Below are 27,883 nucleotides of genomic sequence, written 5' to 3'. Positions count from 1 at the left end.
TCTCAAGAGATAAAATCCTCCCATGGGATACCCTGCTGAGCCAACTGATGTATGACCACAAGCTGAATCAAACCATAATGATAGATGCTCCTGTGTTGCTGTGCTGGACTCTTTCTCTGCATCAAGGGCACCATCTTCTCAATATTCCGGCACATGAAAAATGGTATGTTCATCATCCGTACCCGTGTGAAATGCATCAACAAGCGAATATGGTACAAATACAAATATGAAAATCTGCCCTCACAGGTGAAATAGTGCATGATGAGCCTCATAAAGGGAGCATACTCATCCCTCAAAAATCTGAAAGGAAATACACCAGTCATGCACCTCATGTAGGCAGGTTTAAAGTAGGGCTCATACTGAAATCTGTCCAATAGTTTGCGCTTGTTCCACTCTTCTCCCACATTGGGTATCCCTGTTGCTTGAGCAATAATTTCAGATGACAATATAAAATCCACCCCTGCAAGATTTACATGCCCACCATGCAGATGCAAAACAAACAAGCGGACCAATTCCCTATGGTGCTGAATTTGAGAAATCCTCTCGCAAAATTCATAACATGAGAGGTGGCGGAAACATGTGACTGAAAGTGGACAAGCCTGCAAATAGGTCAAAGAGGTGGGCTCCTCTCTCACATGGTGACCACTCTTACCACCCCTGTGAGGCCTCCTTTGTACCTCAACCTCTGGTGTTGACTCACGGTCATCACTTTGCTCATAGTCGGTTTCAGTTTCTGACATGGTTTCAAGAGCAAAGTGGTTGAAATGTACTGCTGCTTCTGGTCAAATGACTTGCTGTTTTTCCCTGTTTGAAATGCTGCAATCTTGAAGAATTTTGGGATTGTTTGGCAGTTTACAGGCAATTTTTTGTGGATGAATTCCCAACATGTCGTGCGCAGGTCTGGACGGGTTGCGCACGCCCAACACGTCGCGCCAGTGCTTTTTTCCAACTGCTATGACCCCCTTGACACGTCGCGCGCAGGTCTTGACGGGTCGCACGCGGGCTCTGTCTGCAATTTCGCCCAATTTCTCTCCAAATCGCTTTTCACTATTGCTTTGAGGCAAATGATGATCAAATGGAGGGATGGAGGGGCTTTATAGGCTTGATTTAAATTAATTTCCCCTCAAACCCTCTTTCTAATGTTTATAACTTGACACTTTTTCAAAATTTAAATGTTGTTGACTTTATGGTTTCCTTTTGTCCTGAAATTGGTTGAACTGATGCTTTTTCTTGAAAATTTTTGCAAGGATAGCTTCTAAGGAATCTTGGCAAAGGGGACCAGGGCTGCATGCTGACTTTCGAAGAATTTTGAATTTTTACAACTTTTTACAAAAATGAGAAAATGACCTTGTCTTTAAAAACAGGGTTTTTAAATCCAAGGTAAAAATTAGCTGTACAAGATGAAATCTTTTGAAGAAATACTTTGATAGTCATCCCTCTGGCCTGCTGGGCATTTATTGACTTTTAAAGACATGACCTCAAAGACAAATTGGACCTAAACCCTAGACCTAGGACTTTTGACCTCAAGACAAGACAAGAAACCTTGAAAGAGTTTATTGACTGAAACAACTTGATCCAGCAGTGCCAAGAGGGGAATAAAGACACCAGCTCCTCCATCAGGGTTATGGCATGCCTAATGGAATGCAATGAGATGACACTGATGAGACACCTACTTATGCAAATGCAAAGAGCTTTGATCGCTGATGGAGGGCTACTAGACCGTCTCTAACATTGGCTCCAATGGGGATGGTAGCTCCTTGGAGGTGCCAAGAACCGCAGATCTCTGTAAGAGCTAGACAATTCCTTCATCCATTGGGCAATGGAGTCAAAAACTCAAGCTGAAATGCATGACTGAAAACTGATGATTTGACAACACAAATTTACTCTCACTCAACTAAAAACTGACTCAATACTTATACTTAAACACAACCGACAAACTAGAAATGATGCTCAAAGTGGAGCTTATTCATCAAAACCTACTCTAACAGTTTCATTCATCACCTGATCAAGTGAAATGAAACAACCAATGCAACCAAGTAAGTATCCCGTTTGCTGTTCGAAGTCTCCGCAAGTGCTCACTTATGAACAGCAAGAGAGAACTACTGAACGGCAACTCCCATGATAACTTAGAAACAGATCCGTTGAATGATATGAATTCTCTATCCGCCTCCAAAAACACTGCATAAGGATCTTGAAATTCAAGCACACTGGAACTTAGCTCATCTAATGGATTACTTCTCTTTTCCTCATACCATGAATGCAAACTTTGATCTGAGCCTTGTGATGAGACCTCTGTTGAAAATGACAAAGAAACAGGCTGCCGATTCAAATTCATATCAGCACATGTTTCAAGCTCACATGTAGTCAATGGAGAAAGACTTTGACTGCAAACCTCATCCAAAACATCAGCTATTGGATCATGAAAAACTTGAAAAGACTGTTGTAATGTATCCATTGAAAATGTATGACATCCTTCTAGCTGTTCATCTTTTTCTTGAGAGATTTTACGAAGATTCTGCCTTATAAACTGAAATGCTTCGAAACAAAAGGGTATAGAATCTTCCTGCATCATCAAATCATGTATTTCATCTTCCACAGCTTCATCTGTAATCTGCCCTTCAATTTCATTTGGTGGCTGCAAATCTGATGCTACAGGCTGCTCAAGAATTTTGTTATCTGTCTCATCCTAAACATTAACACTGAGAGATTGCTGATTTGTTATAGGATGTTCATTTGAAGATTTACTATGCAATCTACCCTTCAAAAACTGAAATGATTCAAAACATAATGGTACGAGATCACCTTGAATCATTAAATCATGTGTGTCCACTTCCAAGTCTTCAGCTGCAACTTGACAATCAATGGTTTTCGGGGGTTGCAAATCTGAATATGAGAAGTCTTGAACAAAATTTTCATTGCTCTCAAGATGATTCAAATCAAGACTTTTTGACATTTGATTTCTGATTGCATGGTACTTATCTCTGATGAACTGAAATGAATCAAAACAAAAAGGCAAAGATCCTTCACTTACTTAAAACTTTGTTGCACTTTCCTCGTCAATGTCATAGTTGATATGCATCATTTAATCATTGTACTTGAGTTGTTGTAAGTGAACTTCTTCCTCCTCCCACAAACTAGCTGCTGATTTGTCTGTAAGATTAGCTTTTGTTTGGAGAACATAATCATCATCATACTGATCAAACTGAGGCAAATCATCAGTATAAAAGACATCATCAAGCATACATGTCATATCAACAGATCTCTCTTCTTCACAATGATCTATAAAACAATCACTATGACAACTGGGATCAGAAACAAAATGTTTTGGGTCAGCAACTTGTTCTTCTTCAATCAGCGAGCCATGAGCTTGAACATCATAATCATTCCTTGCGGTGACCTTCTCCATCATCTTTTCCACTGCACTTACCAAAATGTCAAGCTTCACCTCTAGAGATGTTGATTCGGCCGGATCTATGTTTTTCATCTCTTCTTCCTTCATCCTTGCCCTTCGGATCAGCAGATGAGCCTCTACATTTACTGCACTGTTTTTCATCTCGTGAAGTGTTGCAATATCCCTTTCTCTCAGCTGAAACTCCATTTCCGGATCAAAGGTACCCGGATAGTGCAAGAGAGCAGATCTAGGAGTAGGCCTTATATCAACTGGCATTGAATAATAAACTTGGTTAAATCTGGCTGAAAACTGTTGTACTGTCTCCCCTGGTAATATTTTCAGCTGGTTATACTCTTCTACAATCAAGAAAAGGTTCTGCCCGATCATCCACCTATCGAGAAAAACTTTGACAAACTGCTGGAAATCTGAGATGCTTGCATCAGGCAGGGTTTTGAACCAAATCTTCACTTTAGCTTGCTAAGAAAGAGCAAAAAGCCTTATACTAACATCTTCGCTATCAACTTCAAAAAGGTCTAGAAAAGACTCAAAATTCTGCACATGTTGCTCAGCGTTGACATTCTTACATTCACCATCAAACCTCGGCAAGTATAGATCATATTTTTTGGGGAAAGCATGAAGAACAGAAGGTAAAACAAGAGGTTTATACCGATCTGGAATTTTACAAGGTGTAGGGGTATGTACAGCAGGTATAGAATCGGTCTTGGTCTCTTGAGATTCATCAATCTGAAGATGGTCATCACAAAATTCAGAAAAAGGAACCTGATCAAGCTCAAAGGCATGCAAATCTTTGGTTTTCACACTTTTCAAAGGGAAGGAGTCAAATGTAGGCCTGGGATCTTTTCTCAAGCATAGTATACTTTGCAACGCAGTCTTGAAATTCTTGGGAAAAGAGAAGAAATGATTTATGACAAAGAACAAAATGTCTTGGATGAAATTCCAACTTGAATACCTGATCTGTCCTTTCATGTTTTTGCTGGTCGGGATCATCCTCCAGTGGAGTCTTTGGATCTGATCTCGAAAATGATTTAGAGTCCCCAAGTGAATGATTTCAGCCTTTCAAGTGTCTGATCGTTGTCCACCATCAACCATCAGATCTGAACTTGATACATGTACTGGGGTAATTAACAAGTTAGATGTCACGTTTATACGCTAGACCAGAGATTGACTGAAGCAGCGTTTATCTACTTCCGCTAATGCAAAGAAAAAGCGTTTCGAAGGCTACCTGGCATAACTTCAGGCTCCGTCTGTAGCTTATAAAACAAATGACATCAACAAGCAAACCATTTTTTCTTCCCCAGTATGGTCGCCAATATGTTAGCGCTTGAAATTTCACCTCAGGCTGAGAAAGGCAAACTCCAAGGCAACATCAAACCACTTAGCCTCGTAGCTAGCCCTACGGGGCAGGAGAGGGCTCTCTCCGGTATATCTCGACAAAGATCTTCAAAGGGCGGAGATAACCAATAAAGAACACTAATTTTAGGCTAGTAAACTAATAAAAGGTTTGATTTGAGATTTTTGGGATTTTGGTGGAAAATCGGGGAAAGGCAATTTTGGGTACGGGGATTGGACACAGTTTTTGCAGGGGGTTCTTTGGGGCAAGGTAGGAGACTGTATTAATGCCTTTGAAAGAGTCAGCTGGGCAAGAATGACTGGTGAGGAGCTAAGGAGAGCAAGTAAACACCTTGAGTTCTCCTTAAACAGATGAAAACATTGATATTAAGAAAACTTAAAAGCAGAGCATGGCAATCATGAATTCTACTTTAACACTTCATTTGCCTAATTTGCAGAAGGAAAAGTAAGAAGATGTTTCACATAACAAACTTACAAGTACAAAGAGAAACACACCATCAATACATGTAACCACAGGAATCCCAAAAAGGACTGCAAAACCCTGGTCTTTCTTCCTTTGCCAAAATTGCAGAGATACAATGAGTAATACAATAGAGCTTTCTCCCTCAAGAGTCCAACCATGAAAATGACCAAGAAAGTACATAATATAGGCAATCTAACATCTTTCCTTGCCTCTAGGGGTCGAGCTCACTATCCTAGGAGCTGTTTCAACCAATTCTAAACTAAGCACTGAAAACTAGGCAGTCAAAACAACTTGCCTCTATAAGCTAGGAAACCAATTCATTCATTAAATTTTTGCCTATCTCATGAATGAATCTTCTAGAAGAGATAAATAAGTGCCAAAATATCATAAAATTACATCATTTACAACAAGGAGGATCAAAATCTACTCCAAAAAGTCAAATCCAGTCAAAACTGCGTTTTGCTGAGCTGTAGGTGAATTTCTGTGAAAATTGCCCAACACGTCGCGCCCTGATCCTGAACACGTCGCGCGCCTTTGGAGCTGCTTTTGAGGCACTTCCAAGTGTCCCAATGAGGAAAAAGTGGGCTTGTTGGAAAGGTCTGGATGTGTACTTTCCAACCCAAGTAGAATTTCTGAATTTGGTGGCCATTTGCCCCTCCAAAATTGCAATCTCCCAAGACTGCTTCCTGTGTGTCAAAAAGGTGGCAGAAAGTCATTTTTTGCTTGTTTTTTGACTTTCTTGAGGCTCAAAACTTGATGAAATCTCTTGGTAATTGCTGAGCAGGTGTATCTTTGCATGAAAAATCCAAAAATTCTGAGTTTTCATGAAATGGAGTTGCCCATCGAACAGGTCGCGCGCGGCGCGCGACGTGTTGGTGGAGAAAACCTGTTTTTTGCCTAAAAATTCACAAGTGACCAAAAATGCTCAAATTTTTTTGAAATTTGTGTTGGAGTTAAGTCATTTAGCATCATGCTCCTTCAAGGAAGCCTCAGCCAAGATGTGGAGGGGATCGGGCCTTTTCCTTTGTCTTAGTGCTTTGGCCAACCATCTTTGGAGCACCTTCATTCTTGCTTTGCATACGTGCATTCGAGCCCAATAGTGGTTCTTCATGTTCCAGAGCAGGTCCTTATCTTTGTTGGCCTTGGCCAGCAACCTCTCCAAATGAGCATTGACCTGGAGAAGCATAGCCTCTCGCTCAACGGGTACCAAATCACCGGGTCTCTTACGAGCCAATTTGCGGTCTTCATGGATCCTCCGCAACTCATCAAGAGTGTGCTCATCTTCAAGTTGCTTGTTGCGTTGCTCTAAGTAGGTGATTGTCCAATTTTCCATTTCCAATCTTTGCTGCAACGAGTCATTTTCAACCCTTAGGTGCTAGATGATCTCCTTGGGCTCTAGGCTAGGAGAACTGATATCAAGGTCAACAACATCTATGCCTGGATCACCTGATGGCCCCTCATCAATCTTGGGCTGCTTGCCTCTCTCCTGTACCTGTGCTGCTGTCGGAAACGAGGCCCCTTCCACCTGGTGTGGAGATAACACTCGCGGTGCTGATGAAGAAGGTGAGACCCCTTCCACCTGGAGTGGAGAAAATACTCGCCTAGATGATGCAAATAAGGCCTTGTGGCCTTTCTGATATGTGACCCATGGAGGGGAGCTGACATGTCTGGTCTCAGGAATATCATGTTGCTGTGAAGGCCTTCCCTCCTCATGAACAACCTCAGGGGGTGATGATGCTGGTGCTGTGCAAAAATCTCGAGAGATAAAATCCTCCCATGGGATACCCTGCTGAGCCAACTGATGTATGACCACAAGCTGGATCAAACCATAATGATAGATGCTCCTGTGTTGCTGTGCTGGACTCTTTCTCTGCATCAAGGGCACCATCTTCTCAATATTCCGGCACATGAAAAATGGTATGTTCATCATCCGTACTCGTGTGAAATGCATCAACAAGCGAATATGGTACGAATACAAATATGAAAATCTGCCCTCACAGGTGAAATAGCGCATGATGAGCCTCATCAAGGGAGCATACTCATCCCTCAAAAATATGAAAGGAAATACACCAGTCATGTACCTCATGTAGGCAGGTTTAATGTAGGGCTCATACTGAAATCTGTCCAATAGTTTGCGCTTGTTCCACTCTTCTCCCACTTTGGGTATCCCTGTTGCTTGAGCAATAATTTCAGATGACAATATAAAATCCACCCCTGCAAGATTTACATGCCCATCATGCAGATGCAAAACAAACAAGCGGACCAATTCCCTATGGTGCTGAATTTGAGAAATCCTCTCGCAAAATTCATAACATGAGAGGTGGCGGAAACATGTGACTGAAAGTGGACAAGCCTGCAAATAGGTCAAAGAGGTGGGCTCCTCTCTCACATGGTGACCACTCTTACCACCCCTGTGAGGCCTCCTTTGTACCTCAACCTCTGGTGTTGACTCACGGTCATCACTTTGCTCATAGTCGGTTTCGGTTTCTGACATGGTTTCAAGAGCAAAGTGGCTGAAATGTACTGATGCTTCTGCTCAAATGACTTGCTGTTTTTCCCTGTTTGAAATGCTGCAATCTTGAAGAATTTTGGGATCGTTTGGCAGTTTACAGGCAATTTTTTGTGGATGAATTCCCAACATGTCGCGCGTAGGTCTGGACGAGTTGCGCGCGCCCAACACGTCGCGTCAGTGCTTTTTTCCAACTGCTATGACCCCCTTGACACGTCGCGCGCAGGTCTTAACGGGTCGCGCGCGGGCTCTGTCTGCAATTTCGCCCAATTTCTATCCAAATTGCTTTTCACTATTGCTTTGAGGCAAATGATGATCAAATGGAGGGAGGGAGGGGCTTTATAGGCTTGATTTAAATTAATTTCCCCTCAAACCCTCTTTCTAATGTTTATAACTTGACACTTTTTCAAAATTTAAATGCTACTGACTTTATGGTTTCCTTTTGTCCTAAAATTGGTTGATCTGATGCTTTTCTTGAAAAATTTTGCAGGGATAGCTTCTGAGGAATCTTGGCAAAGGGGACCAAGGCTGCATGCTGACTTTCAAAGAATTTTGAATTTTTACAACTTTTTACAAAAATGAGAAAATGACCTTCTCTTTAAAAACAGGGTTTTTAAATCCAAGGTAAAAATTAGCTGTACAAGATGAAATCTTTTGAAGAAATACTTTGATAGTCATCCCTCTGGCCTGATGGGCATTTATTGACTTTTAAAGACATGACCTCAAAGACAAATTGGACCTAAACCCTAGACCTAGGACTTTTGACCTCAAGACAAGACAAGAAACCTTGAAAGAGTTTATTGACTGAGACAACTTGATTCAGCAGTGCCAAGAGGGGAATAAAGACACCAGCTCCTCCATCAGGGTTATGGCATGCCTAATGGAATGCAATGAGATGACACTGATGAGACACCTACTTATGCAAATGCAAAGAGCTTTGATCGCTGATGGAGGGCTACTAGACCAACTCTAACAGGTTCTTAACCCTTTAACCTCGTAGCTCGGTCGTTTCTAGCTTACATAAAAAGGTCATGAGGACATGCTATAGTAGTGATCAAGCTCATTAAAAAATAAATCTACCAAGAGACATTATCAAAAGATTGGCAAGAGCAATGTTCCCGCAAGGTTCAAGCTCGTTAAAAAATCAACCTGCACTGAGCACATGTTGGCACAAGGTTCAATCTCATTAAAAAATAAACCCGCCTCTGGTAAATAACCTTTTGTGATCACTTTGCTATCTGCCTTTTGAACTTTGGTTGTGTTCCTTCCGTCACCTCCACTTCATTCGGTCGACCATACGCTTCCACTTGATTGTTTACCCTTTTGAGGAACATCTGCGACGAGTGATTTTGATTGCCACCCTCTTCACACTGCCATGTTTTGAGAAGTTCCAAACTTTCCTAGAACCAGCTGCTACCCAGAAACATCACTCGTTCCTAAAAAACGAGCCTCTTTTACACTCTTTTTAGACTCGTTAAATATAAAAATATTGTCAAGATATTAGCCTTCCCAGCTCGTTAAAGTAAGGGGAACGTTATCCCTCCCATATATTTTAATCTTTTTGGACTTGAGGGATTATTAAACAAAAAGATTGAGCGCTTGTCTTTGTCGGCTCGTTAAAACTATCGAAAAGTCATCCCTTTCGTATTATTTTATACTTTTTCGGACTTAAGGGATTATGCCACGAAAAAGGATTGTTGGAGTCTCCTTTTCGTCCATTTTGAGACTCTCTAAATAAGAAAAGGATCGAGTTATCTTTATCGTTAAACTCATTAAAACAATAGCGATAAACTTTTCCACCCACACAAGAACGAGTCTCACTGACGCTAGGCTCGCTAAACACAAAGCGACAGGTTTGCCGGAAGGGAAAATTATAGAACAAGCATATGTTATCCTCCTCAAGCTTGTCAAAAATAAAGAGGTATTGGTCAGCAATGACTGGGGAAAACTAGGAAGAAAACTTGAAGAACTCTATTGGTATCAAGTTGCTCTTGAACATGACACTTTCACTCCATCACCGTGATTGAGTTGGGTTGGGTTTCCGTTCACCGCCACCATTGGTCCGTCGTGCCATCCATGGGGTTAATGCTACCAGTCCATATCAGTGTCACCAATATGTTCAAGAGAAGTCATTCAAATAATTCACCATCCAGCAAACTTCTCATCCACTGCATTACATCCACGCTTCATTTTTCATGACCGCCATTCCTGAACCTCATATCATCAAATCGTTTTCACCTCCACAAAAATCATTTTCTCCGTTTTGCATCGTAGATGTGGGATACATCAAGGCCCTCCTACGACAAGTCACTTCTTGTCGACATCAGCTCATTATCCAGGAAGTTGACTTAGAAACAACCCTTTTAGTACTTTGAAGCTTGCATGCCTCAATGGCAAGTTTCTCACTTCCGGCAACAAGTTTACATCAATGACCTTTGACCAAAAGACTTTGGGTGGTCTTCGACATTAGCTCATATATTCACACCACGCAAATTATACTATAGTACCTTGAGGGTCATCATCATTATCAATGATTCCTCTCGCGTTTGTTAACAGCTTACATCATTGGCTGGTAATCAGGCAATGTCTTTCCATGTTTGACTTCAGAACATCTTTTCACATGGATCGACTTGTACATCGAGCGAAGATTGTATGAGTTTTGAAGACCACGGATCTAGTTTCATCCATCCGGGCTGTGATATATTCAAGAAAATAAAGACATCAATTGTACAGAGAAGCTACACAGATAGTCATCTAGCCAGGGAAGATGACTCTTCATGAGAAGAATCACAAGTCTGCAACAACAGACGATTGTCTATCCTATGTACATGAAAATGAATTTATAAAGCTAAGAATGGGAATGCCCACCTCCACTAGATCATGAAAATAATATGATGATGATGTATTGTATTGTATTTTATACAGGTCACCTTCCAGTTCGAATACCTCGGATCCTCATGAATAAAGTATTTCACACGACATCAGAAGATTTACGACCTCATGCTTTAAGGGGAATCTGTTATAGACATATTTCGGCATTGCAACCCCAAACTCATATGTCCATAAACTAAGGACTCCTTAAGTCCCTAAAAGTGTTGCTTCATACCCTAAAGGATCATGGTCAGCTGATTACATCATTTCCCAGAAGTTCCACCTGAAAAACTACTCAGAACTAGCCAAAACTGGACCATATAGGTTGCTCCATGAACAAGGTGCGATGCATACTGACTGCCTAACTGGCTAGGTGCGATGCATACTGAAATGGCCTTCTGTTGGGTGCGATGAGCGAGAATAGACAAATGGCAGAGACAGTTTGCAAGGTGGATGATCATGGAATTTTCCATAAACTTCTCCTGTGACACTTGCTTCTCTGAATTCGCTCAGGGATGAGTAAGAGATCATGAAATCTCCAAGTGGAACCAAGAACTATCAGTGAAATGACACTAATCAAAAACCTAGAGCTGACTCACACCCTTGCAAGACATCTATATATGGATCCCTCATCTGAGAGATCTAGAGGCTGGAATTTTGTATTTTGTAAGGAAGTGTTGTTGGTTTGTTGAGAAGAGACATTGCATTGTTGGGTGATTTGCTTGTTCATGAGGTGAAGAGGGCTTCTACAACTACGAGGATGATGTTGGATCAGACAACTGGGTTGTAATCTTCTCTTACATTACTATTAATAAAGTTCTTTGAGTTTTCCTCCATATGATCTTGTATTTGTGAATCTTATTGTTTATGAATGCAATTGTATGGTCAATGTGCTTCTAATTCCATATTGGTTATGATGTTTTAGATAGAGATGCTTTGATAGTTTGATGTTACTTTGACTCTACAGGTACTCTTTGAAGCGGGAAAAGTAGGAGAGGAGTGGCAAATTCTATCAAGGAAAGGAGAAATCAAGCTAGGATCAAAGCGAAGGATCCAGGTTGGTCGTCTATTCTTCTCTTCCATCTATCACACTTAAAGGAAGTCTTGAAAAGCTTTCATTGTTTGTTTCTAAGATAGCTACCCGTCTTAGTGGGACTCGCAATTCGAATCGACACTAGTTTTCCCTGAAACACTCTTTTCTGCATATGTTCCCAAGCACATGGACTTCCTCCTTCTGATACTTTTCTGCCCAGCACTTCATCCTTTTCTTCACTACTTTATATAGAGATAGACCTTGGATATGTTACCTTCTTGATGAGATATTCTTCTTCCTTTCTTCAATATGTTCTTCACTTAAGGAGACACCCTTCTCTTTATCTAATGAGATTCTTCTTGAGGTAGGTTTGCAAACTTTATGTGACTGAACATTAGCGCTAGTTCCACCACGTATGGTAGGAACCCAAGAGAATTAGGGTCCTTTTCCTTCACTATAGAGATATGCTTCTTCGCTTGACTTGGGAGGCCTTGTAGGCCTAGTTTCAAGCCCAAACAACACTAGTTCATGGATTATTTTTTCCATTTTTTCATACCCACAAACTTGACCTCCTTTTCTTCACTCGTGTGACTGTTTCTATCCCTAGAAATAATCCTCTTCACTCTGGTTTTCCTCCTTCTTCCTTCGCTGCACTAGAAGACCCTTTAAACAAGGTTTTCCCTTATATTTTTTGGCTACTTCACTTCGTTGATTTTAGATATGTTTTTTTTCATTGTCTTTTGAGGGAGTGGACACCTCTATTTATAGAGGATTGTCCCTCCTTTAGGCCGACTTTCTCACTGTAGGCCGACATACATTTTCTTCATCAATTTTCATTAGTTATCCTCTTTTGAAGGACGTTGTTGCATGGAGAGGACTTGTACTTGGATTGGAGGTATTATTTTGACCTTATACAATATTATATATAGTGTAACATGCCCTCTAAGGGTCTTACATAAATACATTGACACTTTGACTTCCTAGAAGCACTTAACCATGTGTTTGACCTACTTCAATAAGAAAGAAAGTCATTGACAAATAATATAAAAATGATTTCTCTTTTCTTGAACGAATACAAATGTCAAAATTACATTTATGAAGATCAAACCTAGATACACTTTCTTCAACAGGTCGTAGCGCTGAAATCTGCTCAAAGAAAAATGAGCAAAGGATGCTACCATAGCCAAAGTTTTTTTTTTACCCTGTCTGATTGATGTCAATTATTTCTTCATGTTGATCAAGAGTGTTGCACACCAATCATAGACTACTCATCTTATGCATTCTACTACCAATAAATTAGCAGGTCGTGAAGCTTGATGCAGTGAGGTTGAACCTACTATCTTAGCAATGATAAAGAAGATGATTTTGATTGGCAAGTTTGTGATTTCTTTGACCAGAACCTGTGATCCGACCTTGTTAGTATTTGGTGCACAATATACGTCAATATAATCTACAATGTTAAGGCCTCCACGGGCCTTTCCTTTCAAGTCAATCACTTCTCCCCTTCAGGAAAAGCCTTGTTATGAAGTAGATATCCTCTACCTCTATCTGTAAAGGCATATGATCTATAATAAATATCTCCTGATATGGATCCCAATAATGAACTAAAATCTCCAACAATCGAGTCTATGTTTTCATGTTGGGCATCATGAATAATTTGAGCAATCCAAAAAAAATTAATCCATCCAACGGCTCGTGATCCTCTAAGACTGCATTATCAACATCAATATGCTCTCTCTCTCTCCAAATGATCTACATCCTGCAAAATTGAAGGATTTCATCCATTAGAAATTAATTTTTTCATTTTACTCTGCGTGTACACGACTTTTGTAAAGAACAACGCATACACACGCGACTTTTCTTTTCAAAACTCACGTATAGGGATTTCTATACACGGTTTTCAAGTTGTCGACCCACATACACGTCGAGCATCATTTGAAAACAAAACAAAAAAAGATTCTCTAAAAATCGATTTAAAATCATGAAATCTTGGATCAAATGGATGGGTTTAAGGATAGGAATTACTTGAAGACCATATGTGATGAATTCATCGATGGATTTGATTGAATCGGTTTGCCCAAATTTGCTCCAAGAGCCCTCTTCTCAACACTTGGATGGTGAACATGAATTGGGGTGAGTTCAAAAATCTCTTTTATAGCCAAATTTTAAAAACCCCACTTTTTTAAAGTTCAATATTTTTATAATTATATGAACTTTTGATGTTTTCCTTGAAGTGTTGGGAGAGGTTATCTTTCAGGGTAACGAAGACTTCCAAAAGACTTCCAACTTGAAATTCCTAAGTTAACTTAGTTAACTATTACAAGTTTCTATGAGAAAAGAATTTCAATTTAATTCAAGGACAAATTAAATTAGAATTTCTGGATTCTATTATTAACATTTCTTGTTGTTATTTTCAACGAAGACATATAAATTTTCTGTTGCATTATGCATCTTGACCTCATACTCCAATATTTTTCCATAGGGTTGACCCCATTATGCTGCGATTTTTTACCAATTTCACTTGTTGTCTTGTAAAACCATAACATAGTGGTAGAACCTTTCCTTATATGGGATTCCTAGTTAGATCCTTGCTAACATGTCGCCCATGCTACAAGTATTGTGTAGGCTCAGGAGTCCTCTTTAGTCCTACCATGACTTTGCGTTGAAGCCTCATTCTTCTTCTTCTTCACTATTTTCTGGCCTTATACCCTAGAGGCTCCCATGTGTTAAGTTGTACTACTGCATTTCATTTTGACTACTTGTACCTCTTTTGGCCTTAAGCTAGCTTCATTTGGACTCATGTATAAGCCACTTTTGACCATGACCTTTTGCAAGTTCAAACCATGCATTCATTAGCCTTTGCGACTTGACACCTATTTTTTCGTGGAGAGAACATCCCCCGAGTGTCGATGACTAGCATCCGCCACCTTGCATTGAGCATAGGATTGTTCCAATCCCAGGAACTAGTGCACTTTCCCTTGACACTCATTCTCTCCACTGTACTATAGGCATTCTTTTATTCTTTTCAGGATTTAAATATGAAAAAGGCAAAAAAAATCAAATATTCCAAAAAGAGTGGGAACGAAACAATTTCTTCATTTGATAGCAGCTAGAATCAGTCGTGTCGCTCTTGAACAAAGCACTTAAAATGAGTCTTTCCTCCATTGGGATGGGACTTATTCCGGCTTTATGGAAGCCTTAACCTTGTTAATGAGTTGGTCCTCCTCTGATTGGTTATCTCTTTCAATCATATGGAGAGTTTGTTAATGCCTCCTGCATTACAAACTTATACAAAGTTATTTTATGCTGCCATAAAGTCACATCGAGTCGTGCTTTTGTTCAAGGGCAGTAAACCTATTGTCAGTCATTATGCGGTGTCTCTTCACTCATTTTTGTTGGCCATACCGGGTCTATCAAGTTATATTATGTATAACATTAGCTATTTGGTCCTTCACTCGTGCTAGTTAAGGAGGTACCCATTGACTTCTTACTAGCGGGTCTTCTCTTATCGACTCCAACGAATTTCTCTGAGAGTAGACCTAGAGTCGCACCCTGGCCCTATTTACATCATTGATGGGTGAGATTGTGCTCAACACCGATTAGTATCATGGGTATTTGACTGAGTGGTTTCCTTTATTCAACGTCAACTTACATTATCACACATTGGGATTCGTGTAGTACCTTGGTTTCCATTTGACCCTATTGGTGGATTCCTCACCTCTGTGTCAGCTTTCATTATTGGTTGGTTCAGATAATTTCTGCCGTGTGCTAGCCACATCTTGTGTACGCTGGAAATGTACTTTGGAATGGTTACTTCATCTCTCTTCGTGTGATTTCTTCCAAATTATTGGTCTGCGGGTTACACTCATGCTGGTTGATGTGGGATGCCTTAATGTCTTCCTTCCAGTGGATCTTTTCCCATAAACTCTAACTCATTTCTCTAGGAATAAGATCTAGATTTCTTTTTTTAGTACCTTAGGGTTTGCAGTCATTAGTGGCAGACTCCTTTGCTATATACAGTGAGAATACATGAATGTCTCCTGATTTATATATTCATTCAAGTGTTTGACTTCAACACATTTATTCACACTAGCTAGATTTTACAGGGGTACCTTGACACTCATTATCATTATTGGTGAGTTGTCTCATGTTTGTTAATGTTATACATCAATGGCCGGTAATCGAACAATTTCTCACATGGGCGACTTCGACTCATTTATTCCCATAGTGTAGAAATGTACCATCTGTGGTCGGTGAAGACCTCGGGTTGTGTCAGCATTTTGGTTCACTTGAAATCTCCTTCGGCTTTCTGTCAATGACACCTTCCACCTTTATATGTTACATTCCTTCACAACAACAGCTTAAATGTTGGCACCCAAGTCTATGCAGTACCACTATTTGATCAGGTGCTCATGTCCCAAGTGTTGTAAAATGCTCAAAAATGAAAATCTTAGAACTTGTTTGAATCTAAAAGACTAGAAAGAGCTCGTCCTCCTGATTCTGACACCGTGAACAGTTCGAAAAATGGTCTTTGTATGAGGAAGTTATGCCAAAAAGAAGAAATGCTCAATAACATTGAACTTTAAATTTTTTCAAAAAAAAATTAAAAAAAAAAAAGAATATTCCACAGAATATTCCCAAAAAATTCCTCTTGGGCAGGCCAATCAGAAGCCACCATGTGGCTGGCTCAGAGGCCGCCACGAGGAAAGGTGATGTCAGCAGGGGCAATGGGTTATATCAAAAATTGTGGAGGCCAACAATTTGGACACAAGACCCCCATTGTGCTAATGCAAAGTCTTACTAATGCGCCATGTATTATAGACTTGTTATGAGGGCAGAGGCAACCATAGTTAAGGTTTAAAATGCTTTGGACGGGGCCCAAAAGGGGGCCAGCCCCCCATTCATGGAACCTTATGGAAAGAACCGTGGCCTAATCTTTCAAATCGGTGGTCAAACCAAAATTGCATGGTTAATGCCAATTAATGTGGTCACATTATATTTGGCGGACAATGTGGGTTAACACTCAGTTTTATTAAGCATTCATTAAAAGGCATGGCGCAAACTTCGAGGTAAACTTCCCATTCATTAAGGTTTTCACATGCGCATTCAAACCCCACCTGTTAATCCGGCGGTCAGGTTAGTTATAGCGGCAGGTTTGGCAGAGAGCACCAAAATTGGTGGGCCCGCCATATTTGGTGGGCCTAACTGGACTCTAACTAAAGTTAGCTGGAGTATTTCTAGGACCAACTGGCAGTAGACTTGAATGAGCCATAACTTTGGCTAGGGAAGGCTTTTTGATGAATTTCTTATTTCTTTTTACTATTCAGATGATTTTGAAGCCATTGGCACAGGTTAGAGAGAAATCAGAGGTCGTTTGTAAGTGTTTTTGCTCCGTGGAAGTTCTAGGAGCCACTAGGGCCCAGTATTGAGGGAGTTGTATAGGGTTGTAGGTACCCATTGGATGAGAACCAGTAGTCATTCTTGACTATAATCAGCATTCTGAATCCATTTTTACAATCCATTTCACCTGTTAAGGCTTTTATTCAGCTATACAATCATTTTGAGCTTTTAATCAAATCAAGGACATGCCCATTTGGGAGCCTTGGACCCAACAAATGTAGCCCAGGAGGGGTGAACTGTGTCATCATCTGCTATTGCATCTATGGTTGAGTTTTCTTTCAGAGCAAATCTATTTTAGTATGTTAAACAGAGAAATGAACTAATTCTACTACACATAAAAGGGTCATAAACAGTTGAAAAACTCATTTGTTTTTAACTGCAAGACATGTACATCTTTTAAACATGTATGTTTATTGAATTGAATACCTTGCAAACCATTTACAAGTGCTTCCATATTCAAATCAAGTTGGTATCAAAGCTAGGTTGTTTTTTCTTTGTATCAAAAGCAGTCAAATAAATTGTAGACAGAACCTGAAATGAGCCAGGTAGCCTTCGAAATGCTCTTGTTATACAATTGCAAAGTAGATAAACACTCTTTCAATCAATGTTAGGCCCCTATACTACTAGTGTAACCCCTTATTGTTATTAGTATAACCCACTTATTATATTGATGTACCCATGTAGTGCCCATATTGTTACTATTATGCCACATAGAAGCCCACCATTGTTACTGTTGTGCCCTACAATATTATTGTTATGTAGGCTTTGATTGTATTGGGACCACTTAGACTCCTATATATAGAAAGGAGGTATTTTCATTTGTATCATCCAAGAATTGTTCATTTATGTAATGTAAAGGAGGTTGCCCCCTCGAAGAGGCTGAATTCTAAGGCGTGGATTTATCTTTTCTATCTTTTCTTGAGCTGGTTTCATAACATTTGGTATCGGAGCTTTGGATTCTAGGGTTTCGCTGCTCCAAACAGGTCATCGTGGAATTTTCTCTATAACTTTTTTTATGTGATGTTTCAGAAGTCGCAAAAAAAACCCATTTGAGAAGAAATCGTGCTGAACCTTGGGTCCCAATTTCAGATATTTTCGCATGATATTTTCGGAGATATGATCTGCGGAAATTGGTCTTTTTGCAGACTCCGGAATTACACTCAAAACAGGTGACTTGGGGAAAATCGTCATAACTTTCTTTCTGAGCATCGGATTGAAATTTCGTCAGAAGGTACAGAAAGAGGATGGACTGTAGTTTCTGTTTATATAATTTTCAGAGTCAAAGGTTGAAACAGTGACACGTGGCACTTCATACAAGTTCGCTCTACTGAACTAGTCTATAATCAGGTCACTGCGGAAGATTGTACATAACTTTTTCTTGGAGAATCCAATTTGGATCAGACTTGTGGCATTGGAAAGAGGACATAGAGGGCTACTACAGGTCACAAGTTTAGAACTTAAAGATCCGAGAGTACAGAGTTACAGTCGTTTCAAGGTAGAGCTCCTAAAATCAAGAAAAAGCAAGATGAAGAAGTTTGATGGCAAGGATCCGGTAAATTGGATACTTCAGATGGAGCAATATTTTGATATACATAGTGTACAACTGTTACAAAAGGTATGTATTGCATCTTCATATTTAGAGCCAGATCAATTTTTATGGTACAAAGGGCTTTGTTCTCGTAAAAAACTTGTTACGTGGTCAATTTTCACGGAGGAAATGATAGCACATTATGAGGATATAAAGAGCAACACCTTCTTTAGAGCAACACCACAACAATTGGAAAGAGTAAAAGGGCTTTGTGACATAATGGAAAGCAAAATTATGGAAACCAGGAAGCATACCCCTCACAACTATAAAGATAGAAGTGTTGTTTCTCCCAGCCTTCCACAACCAACAAGAGTTACACCACAACAATTGGAAGAAAAAAGAGAAAAAGGGCTTTGTTACAATTGTGATAGCAAATGCACTAAAGGTCATAGGTGTGCTGAGAAGAAATTATTTTACATAGAATATGAAGAGGAGGAAGAAAAGGATCAAGAAACATCAAAAGAAGAGGATATACGTCAGGACACCACCCCAGAGAAAGAAGAAATGAATCAAACCATATCTTGTAAAGCATTGGTAAGAATTACCACTCCTCAAACTCTCAAGATAGAAGGACATATCAAGAAGAAAAAGGTGCAAGAAGTGAAAGATCACATCGAGAAAGAAGAAATGAATCCAACCATATCTTGTAATTCAATGGATGAAATTACCACTCCTCAAACTATCAAGATAGAAGGACACATCAAGAAGAAAAATGTTCAAGAAGTGAAAGATCACATCGAGCATCAAGAAATGAATCCGACCATATCTTGTAAAGGACTGGAAGAAATTACCACTCCTCAAAAGATAGAAGGACATATCAAGAAGAAAAAGGTTCAAGTAGAGAAAGATCATATCGAGCATCAACAGCAAGTTCTCCAACTTTTAAAGGATAACGCCACTTCGGTGCAAAATCAAATGAAACAACAGGTAGATCAACATCGTAGTGAAAAATGTTTTGATGTGAGTGATTGGGTATTTTTACTGCTACATCTCAAGCAAGCTATTTATGAGAAGGAAATGTTGGCAATACTACATGCACTTAAAAAATGGCGACCTTACCGAATGGGAAGACGCTTCAAGGATGAGGATGTGGAAGCATTGTTTTGTGCTATTTATATTATCCAACCAAATTGGATAAACGAAGCAACGGATGAATGGAAGAAGAACGAAGAAGTATGGCCACTTATTCAAAAGTTGCAAAAGATCCCAATTCAAGCAATATTTCCAGAAATTGAAGAGGAAGGAAAAATCATATTGGAACCTGGAGCAGTCATAGAAACAAGAACCCGACAGCTACGAAATCGATCAATTTCAGAGTATCTCATCAAGTGGAAGAACTTACCCGCTGAATATTCCACATGGGAGGACAAGAATTTTATATAGAAGCATCAAGAACTACTCAAGCGTTGAGGACAACGCTTTTTGAAGGAGAGGGGCATGTTAGGCCCCTATACTACTAGTGTAACCCCTTATTGTTATTAGTATAACCCACTTATTATATTGATGTACCCATGTAGTGCCCATATTGTTACTATTATGCCACATAGAAGCCCACTATTGTTACTGTTGTGCCCTACAATATTATTGTTATGTAGGCTTTGATTGTATTGGGACCACTTAGACTCCTATATATAGAAAGGAGGTATTTTCATTTGTATCATCCAAGAATTGTTCATTTATGTAATTTAAAGGAGGTTGCCCCCTCGAAGAGGCTGAATTCTAAGGCGTGGATTTATTTTTTCTATCTTTTCTTGAGCTGGTTTCATAACAATCAATCTCTAGTGTAGTTGTTTTTTGATTGTTTTTGTGCAAATATCTTCTAACTGTCTTGCAAGTATTGATGCTTACCACGCTGAAACTTCAGAGAGGGGAAGGACATTTGACTAGAGAACAAGAGAATCCTCAGTCAAGGAGGGCTAGAGAGCCATCACCTCCACCTTCAGTTTCACCCTCAAGAGTCTCAACAGAAGCTTCAAGGATGTCTAAATAGGAAGGAGAAATTCCTGCAGACATGGATCCAAAAGAAGAAGAAAGAGTCTTCATAAAGGCTTTCTTGGACCTCACTGAAATGGTGAGAATATTGTATCAGGAAAGAAATGAGAAACTGGTAGGAGAAGGGTCCAAACATCCACATGAAGGAGAGGGCTCTTTAGGAGGTAAGAAGGATAATGATCATTCCAATAAAGGACATGGAGGAAATGGTGATCCACCACCCCCATCATCACCTTCTTCTTCTTCATCCTCATCTTCTTCTTTAGTGCATAAGCATAGATCCTCTGGAAAAAGCCCCTTTTTGAAGCTTGATGTGAAATTCAAATTGCCTATGTTTAATGGTGAAGTGAATGCAGAAAAGCTTGACAACTAGATTAGGATCCACAATATGCATGATGATGCCACAAAGATTTAGTTGGCTTCTTTGAGAATGGATGGAGCAGCATTGGTTTGGTGGGAAGCCAAGACCAAAGAGGAGATCAAGAAGTTTGGTAAGGTTACCTTAACATGGAATGAATTTCTGTTAGCCATTAAAAAACAGTTTTATCCTCTTGCTCACATGCAGAAAGCCATCATGAACTAGCAAAATTTCAGACAGCTTAAGGGTCAAAGTGTCCAAGACTACACCCAAGAATTCAAGAGAAGAGCTCTCTTGTTAGGGGTAGATTTACAGACCCAAGAAACCTTGTTGAAATACATTGGTGGCTTGCATAGCTACCTTAGACACACCATCTTGATGTTTAAACCTACTAGCCTGGACGAGGTTTGTGTCCAAGCTACCCATTTAGAGGCAAGGGGAAAAATACATTCGAAGAGGGTAGAAACAAGCCCCCCCTGGGGAAAAAAAAGAGAAAACCTCTAAGGGAAAGGGAAAAAAGAATGCATCTGTCAAACAGGAGAGTGAGAAAGTGATCTGTAAACATTGTTCTAAACCAGGCCATGAGGAGAAACACTGTTGGAAATTACATCCTGAAAAAGGACCTCAAAATAATAAATCCAAAGGGAAACAGAAAACTGCTGCTACTACATCTACACCACAAGATTTAGGGGATAATTCAGGTGATGAAACCAAAATTGCAGCCATGGGTGTGAAAAATTTGGAGGGAAAAGAAATTGAAACTCAAGCCAGCACTAGTACCTCAAACTGTCATGTACAAGCTCCTAATGAGGAAGAAAGAATTTAACTGTTTCATGTGAGGGTAATTTCAAAACATACTAAAATTGACACACTTTTTGATAGTGCGTCACAAGCAAACCTTATATTAGAAGACTTGGTCAAGCAGCTTAAACTTGAGACCGTTCCACATCCAAAGCCATATCCACTTGGATGGATTTGCAAGGATGCAAATTTACAAGTTTCAAGAAAGTGCACATTGCACTTTGCAATTATCGCACATTCTATTGACATAGTTGAACTTGATTTAGTACCTTTTGATATAGCAGGAATTGTTTTGGGAAGTCCTTACTTATTTGACAGGAAAGCTATCTTCCATCGCCGTGAAAAAAAATATCATCTTTTCAAAGATGGCAAGGAGTTCATTGTTAGAGCTCATCGCAAGAAGACAAATATAGCGATGGTGAATGCAGGACAAGTAAAAAGTCTGGTCAATTCAAGTAAGAATTTTGTTATTCTTATGATTAAGCCCAAGGTTGATGTGAATCATGAGTCATTTGACAATTTTGATTCCAAACATAAATCAGATTTATATGATGTAGTTGATGCACATCATGAGATGTTTCCGGAACCAACAAGTTTGCCTCCTAAGAGGGAGATTCAGCATGAAATCCATTTGCATCCAGATTTTCCTCTTCCAAACATAGGCATGTACCGCATGTCTATCATGGAGAATGTTGAAATCAAGAAGCAAATCAAGGACTTGTTGGGTAAGGGTTTCATAAGGCCAAGTACTTCGCCATGTGGGTCACCGATTGCATTGATTCCAAAGAAAGATGGCACTTGGCGTATGTGTGTTGATTTCAGGGCCTTGAACAAGATAACAGTGAAGAACCGTTACCCACTCCCAAGGATAGATGATTTTCTAGATCAGCTGAAAGATGCTCGATATTTCACTAAGTTAGACTTGCGCAGTGGATATCATCAAGTAAGAATTGAAGAAAGTGACATTTGGAAGACAACCTTTAAAACCAAACAAGGACTCTTTGAGTAGCTTGTGATGCCATTTGGTTTGTGCAATGCACCTGCTACTTTCATGCGGGTAATGGATGATGTCTTGCATCCTTTTCTTGATGATTTCGTTATTGTCTACCTAGATGACATCTTAATTTTCAGTAAGTCTAGAGAAGATCATGTCATGCATGTTAGGAAAGTACTTGATGTTTTGAAGAAGAATCAATTATTTCTTAAAATGTCAAAGTGTGAATTTGGAAAGACTTCTTTGGTTTATTTGGGACACATAGTAGGAGGAGGCGCTTTGAGAATTGATCCTGCTAAGATTGAGGCTATTGTGAAGTGGCCTACTCCCAAATCCATTACAGAGGTAAGAATTTTTTTGGGTGCAGCTCAATATTGGAGGAAGTTCATCTATAACTTCTCTTCTATAACAGCTCCTATGCATGCAGTGACAAGTGTGAAGCGTGTTTTCCAATGGGGAGGCAAGTAGAAAAAAGCTCTTGAATCTTTGAAAGAGAAGATTAGTTTAGCTCTGGTCCTTGCATTACCGAATTTGAGACAGCCATTTGAGATACAAACCGATGCTATTGATTATGCCATGGGTGCAATTCTTCTACAGCATGGTAAGCCTATCGCTTTTCTTTCTGAAACTTTTAATGGTGTTGTTGTAAATTATCCAAATTATGATAAGGAGTTGTATGCGTTGATACAAAGCGTCAAAAAGTGGAAACACTATTTGATGGGCAAAGAAACCGTGATACATACCGACCATCAGCCCTTACAGTGCTTGCAATCACAAAGCAAGTTACAACAATAACGACACTTCAGATGGATGGGCTTCTTGCAACAGTTCCACTTGGTAATAAGGTACGAGAAAGGTACTTTGAATAAAGTTGTTGACATGCTTTCAAGGCCTATTATTGGTGTTGTTACTTTACTTAAGAATGATTCCACTGTACATGACAGTTACATAGAACAGTATGCATCTGATGATGACTTTAAAGATGTGTATGCTAACTTGAGTAAAGGGAATCATGTAGAGGAAAATGACTATCACATGCATAACAATTTGTTGTTTCATTTGGGCAAGTTGTGTATACCACAGGGGGAGAGAATAAATGTCATAAGAGAAGCTCATTCCTCTCTTATTGTTGGCCATTTTGGTGTAAGAAAAATAGTTGCACATCTACAGAGGTATTGCTATTGGCCTCACATGGTAGATTATGTTTCAAGGTTCATAACAGGATGTTCATTATGTGCTACAAGCAAGCCTAGTAATAGGAAGCTTTGCTTGTATACTCCTTTGTCGGTACCTTCTAGACCATGGGAGAGTATCTCTATGGATTTTGTAGGAGGTTTGCCAAAATCTAGAAAGTAGCATGATTATTTATATGTAGTAGTTGATCGTTTCAGCAAAATGTGTATACTTATGCCTTGTAAGAAAACAATAATTGCTTAACAAACTGCTGAATTATTTTTTCTTCATGTATGGATTCACTTTGGTTTGCCTACTTCCATTATTAGTGACAAGGATTCTAGATTTGTGGGGAATTTTTGGTCCAATCTATGGGAGATGATCAACACAAAGATGAAGAAAAGCACTACTTTCCATCCGCAAACAGATGGACAAACCGAAGTTGTGAACAGAACCATTGTGCACCTCTTTAGAGGATATTGTAACAAGCATCCCAAGCTTTGGGATGAACATTTGCACTGCATACAGCATGCTTACAACCGTGCTAAGCACTCTTCCACAAACACCTCACTGTTTGAAGCTTGTTTTGGTTACTTGCCAAAATCACCTCTTGATTTCATTCTTGAGAAAGATGTCGCCATTGAGGGACATAGTGATATTGACAAAGCTTGTTCATTCATTGAAAGAATTCAGCAAACACATCAACAAATTCAAGAACAACTTGAGAAGAGTTAAGGCAAGTACAAGGAAAGACATGACAAGCATAGAGTCGATCACAAGTTTCAAGAAGGGGATGAGGTATGGCTATATATTAGAAAGGAAAGGATGCAAGGAGAAGATAAAAAGTTGAAGCCTATCCGTTATGGTCCATTCAAAATCCTCAATAAGGTTGGAAATAATGCTTTTCAATTAGATTTTCCTTCCTACATGCAAATGTATTCTGTTGTCAATGTGGAGAACTTACGTTTGTATGAACCTCCTTTGATTGTTGATCATGAAAGTGTTGTTTAGATGCCATCTATAGAAGATTTCTCGCCAGAATTTTTAGATGAGCTGAAAGAAGATACAATCCTTGACAGAAGGACACGCACTTCAAGGAGGGGAAATGTAGATTATGTTCGGGTTGGTCTCAAAGGCAGCAAATCGAATAAGGCAAAGTGGATGGAGGTGGAAAGAGTGAGGGAGTTGTACCCTCACCTCTTTAACAGGTAACTGAAGGCTTTTGGGGTCCAAAAGCTTCCCAATGGGGAGGCGTGATCAGGTGCTCATGTCCCAAGTGTCGCAAAATGCTCAAAAATGAAAATTCTTAGAACTAGTTTGAATCTGAACGACTGGAAAGAGCTCATCCTCCTGATTCTGGCACCATGAACGATTCGAAAAATGGTCTCCATATGAGGAAGTTATGCTAAAAAGAAGAAATGCCCAATAACATTGAATTTTGAATTTTTTTCAAAAAAAAATTAAAAAAAATATATATATATTCCTTGGAATATTCCTCTTGGGCAAGGCAATCATAAGCCACCACGTGGCTGACTCAGAGGCTGCCACGTGGCAAGGCGATGTCAGCAGGGGCAATGGGTTATATAAAATTGTGGAGGCCGACGGGTTGAACACAAGACCTCCATTGTGTTAATGCAAAGTCTTACCAATGCGCCAAGTATTACATACTTGTTATGAGGGAGGAGGCAAGTTAAGGTTTAAAATGCTTTGGACGGGGCCCAAAAGGGGGCCAGCCCCCCATTCCCGGAACCTTGTGCAAAGAATTGTGGCCTAATCTTTCAAATCGGCGGTCAAACCAAAACTACATGGTTAATGCCAATTAACATGGTCACATTATATATGGCGGACAATGTGGGTTAACACTCAGTTTTATTAACCGTTCATTAAATGGCATGGTGCAAACTCCAAGGTAAACTGCCCGTTCATTAAGGTTTTCACATGCGCATTCAAACCCCAACTGTTAATCTGTCGGTCAAGTCAGTTATAGAGGTGGGTTTGGCAGAGAGCACCAAAATTGGCGGGCCTAATTGGACTCTAACTAAAGTTAGCTGGAGTCTTTCTAGGACCAAATGGCAGTAGACTTGAATGAGCCATAACTTTGGCTAGGGAAGGCCTTTTTGGACGATTTTTTTTTTTTGACTATTCAGATGATTTTGAAGCCATTGGAACAAGTTAGAGAGCAATCAGAGGTCGTTTGCAAGTGTTTTTGCTCCGTCGAAGTTCTAGGAGCCACTAGGGCTCAGTATTGAGGGAGCTATATAGGGTTGCAGGTACCCATTAGATGAGAACTAGTAGTCATTCCTGACTGTAATCAGCGTTTTGAATTCATTTTTACAGTCCATTTCGCCTGTTAAGGCTTTTATTCAGCTATACAATCATTTTGAGCTTTTAATCAAATAAAGGACATGCCCATTTGAGAGCCTTGGACCTGGAAGATGTAGCCCAGGAGGGGTGAACTGTGTCATCATCTGCTATTGCATCTATGGTTGAGTTTTCTTTCAGAACAAATCTATTTTAGTATGTTAAACAGAGAAATGAACTAATTCTACTACACATAAAAGGGTCATAAACAGCTGAAAAACTCATTTGTTTTTAACTGCAAGACATGTACATATTTTAAACATGTATGTTTACTGAATTGAATACCTTGCAAAGCATTTACAAGTACTTTCATATTCAGATCACTATTCCACCTATATGACTTGATACTTTTATGAGGATCGGTTATGCAACATCATTGATTAGACAATCTTCTTGCATCATTGATCGGATATTCTTCTATATGTGATATTGAGACATAGCTTCATTGTGTTCCTCTGTGGCTATGATCTGATGGTCCATTATGTATTCTACAACTCCTTCTGTTCACATATGTATACATTTTGGATCTGCTTTATACTTGATCAGCAGACATGATTTATTACTTTTGAGCATGGGTATTCCTGCCTCAGACATGATTTTTCTTCTGACTCCTTCCACAGGTATTCGATGAGCTAGAATCTGATGATCTCCTCCCTAGTTTTTGGATGACTCCTCTCTCCATACTTAATATATGCCGGTCATCATGTACCCCTTTTGACCTCATATATTAGGGTTCATCTATTATAGCATCATTTATCACTCTTGTAGACTTGGTGCTTTTATATGGCCCTGGGAAACATTTTCCCATGCAGACTTGATATTATATTAAAAAACAATATTTTAAATTCCATACACGACTCTTCCCACACTAAAACGCATACATACGTGGGTTCTATAACTCTATACCCACGTATACTTTTTAAAATATGAAAAAATAAAATAATATGCTATTTTTTGGGCAGGGTTCATAGGTTTTACCGAGAACCCACCTATAGGATCTCGTAGCACAAATGAATTAACTAATTTTAGGTGGTATATATAGACCCCTTGGGTAGGCCTAAAAGACATAGGAGAAGGGCTATCGACATTATACCCATTTTTCTCCTAGATCAAGTCTGATTTTCCTGTGCCTCCTGCACTCCTAGTCTCTATGGAAACCCTGGTTTCCTTTGCAGAGATGTTCATCATATTTATAGCATCTCCTTGCATTTGTTAGAGAGGTTGTCTTCGTGGCTTAGGCTATACGGATCTAGAGGAAGGCTTTGTTGGTGCTTTGGCTTGGATTAGGTTGTACCTCTCCTATACCTATTGTTTTTAATCAATAAAGAAGCTCATGTCTTGTTCCTGATATGTTATTGTCTCATGAATAGTAATTTGTATGCTTATATATGATTATCTAACATATCTTTTATGTATGCACATTGAATTATCTATCATGTATATGCTTATGTGAATTGACTTGCAGGCCTTCTCGTTCTAGAGGAAGCAGAGGGTTTGGACCCTACGGGAACATCATCAAACATAGGACCTTTGGGTATGTTTCCAAGTTCATCACTAGTAATTCATATGTTTTTCATG

This window comes from Pinus tabuliformis, chromosome 4_1, assembly GCF_031772625.1.
Source record: "Pinus tabuliformis cultivar Carrire ecotype Pingquan chromosome 4_1, CPIR1, whole genome shotgun sequence".
NCBI lineage: Eukaryota > Viridiplantae > Streptophyta > Pinopsida > Pinales > Pinaceae > Pinus > Pinus tabuliformis.
This window is presented reverse-complemented; position numbering follows the sequence as displayed.